A 4,670-nucleotide genomic window follows, 5' to 3' on the forward strand; every position below is an offset into this window, starting at 1 on the left:
TTACTGGGAGGGAGAGTTGCTCCTTGTGCAGACAATTCCTCCCTGTTTCTGGCACGAAAAGCCAAATCCACCCCTTAGTCAGTCTCCCACTGCAAGTGAAGTCTTGGCTTTGGGACAGTTTCATGGATGAAGATCCAACAAAATTGATTTCCCGTACTTGTAAACAATTAAAGAAAAATAATAATGCTTACTTCTGAGCCTGGGATTATCCTCATGTTGCAGAACCTTAACTCTTCTTCTACTAGTTCCCATGGTATAGTTTTGAATTAGAGTGCATGAAGACACTTTCCTTGGAATTGTGTGAAGCAAATAGAAACGGTCTTGGAAAATGAACCTTTTTTGTTTGTTTAGGAAGCTTCTATGCCGCCCCACTCGCCGAAGCCTTGGGGTGGCTTTTTCTGCCTGGTTTGGGAATATTTGCTATTAGCTCCATACCCACATTTATTAGGCTGTACCCCCTGAGCTGCCAGGCACCATCCTCTGTCCTCAGCAGGATCCACAGTCTCCACCTCCTAATTTTTGAAACATGCTGCCTTTGTTCACAGTTCCAGGATCTGTACAGGAAATCTCATGGTCCAAGACTCAGATGATACTGCAGCTTATTCAAAACCTTTGAAGTACTAGATACACTTCCCTCGTATATCTGAAAGGTTTAATATTGGTGTGTCCAACTATAAGAAAGAGTTGTTGTCACTGGAGGCTACTTCTCCTGTTTCTATGTGAGCAACTAATCCAGGGCTCCTCCTGATTGGAAGAAGTCCAGAACAATGACTCACACAGAGACACAGTTCTCTGAGGGCAGGGAATTCAGCTGTCTCTCCCTTTGGAAGCGATTGAAACAACTCAGTACATGGATATGGCAGAATTCCTTGTTTCCAGTGGGATCTGACTGAACAGAGTCAAGATTGGAACAATAAATGATATGGATACAGGCAGTCAGGCTCCTCTGTGGGTGGATGCTTTGCCCTCAGAAAAGCCTTTTAATTAATACATTAAATCAATTAATTTCTTGTGGTGCAGTACTAATTCTCTTGTGTCACATCAGTACTATCTGAGGGAAAGGGTTCTTCCAGCTTTTACTGTGCAGCTGCACTGCCTCCATCACAGATGTTTACAGTGGGCTGAGATAGTGGCCCAGTTTGCATGACATAAGAGTAGTTAATAAGCCATGGTGGCTTGTTAATTACTCCTGTGCTTGCTAGTTCATTTCTCTAATTAACCTTGTTGGGTGCTGTTTGTTGAAATATGAGAATCTGGCAAAAGTAGCCTGCTGGGATGGTTAACAAACATACCCAGCATCACTTCAACAGAGCATGGACTATGGATGGTTTATTAATTATGGGTGAATAATTCAGGGCCACTTAATGTAGATTAAGCTTGATTAAAGTGGGGAGAGATCCTGAGTATCTACTTGTTTTGTAAATGTAAAAAAATGGGTGGACCTTGGGAATTTTATTTTTAAAAAGTGGATTAGACCAGACTGAATTTTATTTATACAAATTTTATATCACTCAATATTCTAAAATCTCTAAGTGGATCACAATACGTGTACAATACAGTATTAACCAATGCAAAACAGTGTAAGAAAAATATAAAATATATAATTACAACCATTACAAGAAAGACAGTAATAAAAGTTGCCCCATCTTTAGTGTAAAAGACTTCACTTTAGGGGGTTTGCTGCGAAATGCTTAAAGAAAACTGACAGAATTTTCTTAGGAAAAAAAAATCTGAATTTAAGCCTGGGCATCATGACCCTGACAGGGCTTAATCTCTTGATGTTCCTGCACAATTGTGAATCTACATCTCTTTCCCAACAAACCAACAAGCAAGCAAGTGGGGGAGCTATATGTAGCTCAGAAGAGTTGGACTTCCAAATTATTTTAGTCTACAACAACAAATGTTGTAACAATTATTATTTATTTGTAATTATTATTACAAATAACAATTATTAGTCTAATAATAGTATAATTATTTTAGTCTACACCATTTAGATTTCTCTGTAGTCACTACCTTAATCAACAATGCCATAAAGTAGTATTTATGTTACTTGGTTATGTGCCCTTTTGGGTTGCTGTGATGTTCTGGTTAACTGCTGGATTTTAATTTCTTCTGTTACCACAATATCACAATCACAATAGACTATAGAATATATAGATTATATTTTAGAATAAATTTAATAAACAATAAATTATATATATATATATATATATATAATCATACTGTTCCATTTTAGGATATCTTTGTTTTGTATATTCTTTAGTAATTGAAAAAAAGGTGCAAATGTATTCCTTGTACTTTTCCCTTCACACACACATTTATCACAAGCACCTTGATCTCCAACATTGCATATTCCCTTCATTGCTAATCTGAAGCACATCTTAGTGGTGAGGGAAAAATCCCATTCAGGTTGCAATCCTTTACAATTCTGTATAATGGGACCTACTGGGAACTCTGTCTTTTGAGTAGACAAAGGATTGCCCTGTCAGTCTTGAAACATGCAATGTCATTTGCTTTCCTTTTCACCATAGTGTGATGCCATATTATGGTAGCACTGCTGTTATTTTTCACTTTTATAGCACTTTTTAGTGTGAGCACTTTATATTTAATTATTTTGTCAGCCTCCTCAAAAGAATGGTGGAAAAGATATTACTCATCCTCTGATTTTACAGATGGGTGAAATGGAGAAAGAGAGAGAATGCTTTGCCTAAATCCACAGCAGACAGGGCTCAATCCTAGTCTTCACAGATTCACTGCATCAGATTTTGAGTTGAAAGAGAAAGCCCAGGCCAGAAGATGGGTGCTTCCAGGTGATGCTTTAAGGCACCATCACTCTGCCTCAGTCATGGAATGCTATGAGAGGTCCAGACAATCCCATCTTCCACTTATAGCTTTACCATGTTTTCCTGCTGCTTCTTTCATCTTTTCTCTAGCTGCAGAAAATCCATTAAGAGGAGACAAAGATGGAATTACAGTGCAGTATCTTCTGAGCAGTAACACCAGGAGCCCTTCATCTGAAAGCACCCAAGTCTCTCACACAAGCTTTAGTGGTTGGTAGTAAATAGCACTAAATAGTCCTATATACACCTATATGCATGGATGTCTGAATGAACTTTATGGAATTTACTTTGAAGTCTGCTTACAAATAAAAGGGTCTGCTTACAAATAATAGGCACTGTAGTCCTATTCTGTCCTTCTGCTCATTTATTATTTTTTCTGCAAAAAAGAAGTGGTGAGAAAACTTGAGAGAGTAAGAAGTTGCAAGCATCCTCTGGACTCACTGTAAAATTGCACAATAGAAGCAGAGCAATGGCTCCTATATTGCTTATATCCTATATTCTAGATATAGGATTGCACTGCTCATGTTCAAACTGCTTTCCATACACTATTCCAATATTCCTTACACTAACCTTTTAAGGTAGGCAACGTTTAGCTGTGTTATCTCCCATACAGCAGATGCAGACCTTAGGCTGAGAGAGAGTGCCTTGGGCTTGGCAGTAAGTTCATAGCAGAGATATGAACGGGGGATTTTCTGGTTTATAACTTAGTTTCTTCGCGCATACCCTATGCTCATTTAGACAAAAAGGGGGCCTACAACTCCCAGCATGTCCGAACCTGCATATTTATTCGGAACAGCAGCGCGACCTTTGGACGTCTAGTTGGAGAAAAATCTCCTGGCTTTCAGTGGGACTTACTCTCAAGTAGGCATCCATAAAAAGTCGTTCTGTTGACGCCCATGCGCCCTGCCTGCTTGCGAGTATGTTTAGAATGGGCTAAAAGACCCGTTTCTCTTCCCATGTCTAACGCCAACCGAGCCAGACAGACAATTCCACAACCACCGAGGGTAGCTCTTGCCCCGTCCTCCTCCTCCTCCTTTCTTCCGCCAACTCCCTTGCGCCAGTACCATTGGCTGGGAAAAACGAAATGGGCGTGGTCTAACCCTCCTCTGTCTCCTCCCTCTTCGCTTTCCCCCTCCCCCCTCACGCTCCAGTGTAAAGTTTCACCAAAGCACATGACTGACTTTAATGGCTGCTGAGCGCTGGGGCGCGCGCTCTGGCCAGCACAACGTTCCATTCCCTCCTCCCTTTCCTCCTCGCTGTCCCAGTCGGGTTAGCAAGCCGTTCTGTGTGACTTTGCAAAGCTGGAACCACACACGGCGAGGGTGAGTGTGTGTGTCTTTCTGGCTTCGTGGGAGAAAAGCTTGCTTTTTTTGTCTTTCGTGGACGAGGACAGAGTTTTGTGCATGTCCTAGAAGCCCAGAAGAAGAAAAAGGAAAAGGACCTGTTTCCAGGTAAGAGATCTAGCTTGGATACCCGCCTCTCTTCTTTTGCAAACTTTCCTTCGGGTGTGTTTGGGAGAAGGTCGACGGAAAAGGGGACTATCGTGTATACTCTGGGCGTTAAGTTACGGGAGAAGAGGGAAACTCCGTCTCCCCTTTTTGTCTTGTTTTGTTCTTACTAGATTCCAATCTAAGTCTAGGATTACATTGCAAAACCCCAGCCGCTTTCCTCCTCCTCTTTCTTTCTCTTTCTCCCTCTCTCCCTCTCTCTCCACCACCTTCCTTTCCAAAGTTACGTTTTGATTTGGAGAGGATTGCCCGTCTTTATCTTCTTTACCCCCGCCCGCATCGCTTGCTCCTAAATGACATCTCTCATCCTCTTGTCACCCGT

General features: G+C 41.3%; 1 protein-coding gene across 2 annotated transcripts in view; it reads left to right on the top strand.

Moving 5' to 3' along the window:
- Window positions 1-4,012: 4,012 nt before the first annotated feature.
- RARA (retinoic acid receptor alpha) overlaps window positions 4,013-4,670 on the top strand; it is a 158,894-nt gene continuing 158,236 nt past the window's right edge. For both annotated transcript variants that reach the window (XM_044447212.1, XM_044447210.1), the window contains exon 1: window positions 4,013-4,291. The gene's annotated coding sequence lies outside the window, so the exon portion shown is untranslated. The remainder of the gene's footprint in view (window positions 4,292-4,670) is intronic.

This window comes from Varanus komodoensis, unplaced genomic scaffold, assembly GCF_004798865.1.
Source record: "Varanus komodoensis strain SLA01 unplaced genomic scaffold, ASM479886v1 scaffold50, whole genome shotgun sequence".
NCBI lineage: Eukaryota > Metazoa > Chordata > Lepidosauria > Squamata > Varanidae > Varanus > Varanus komodoensis.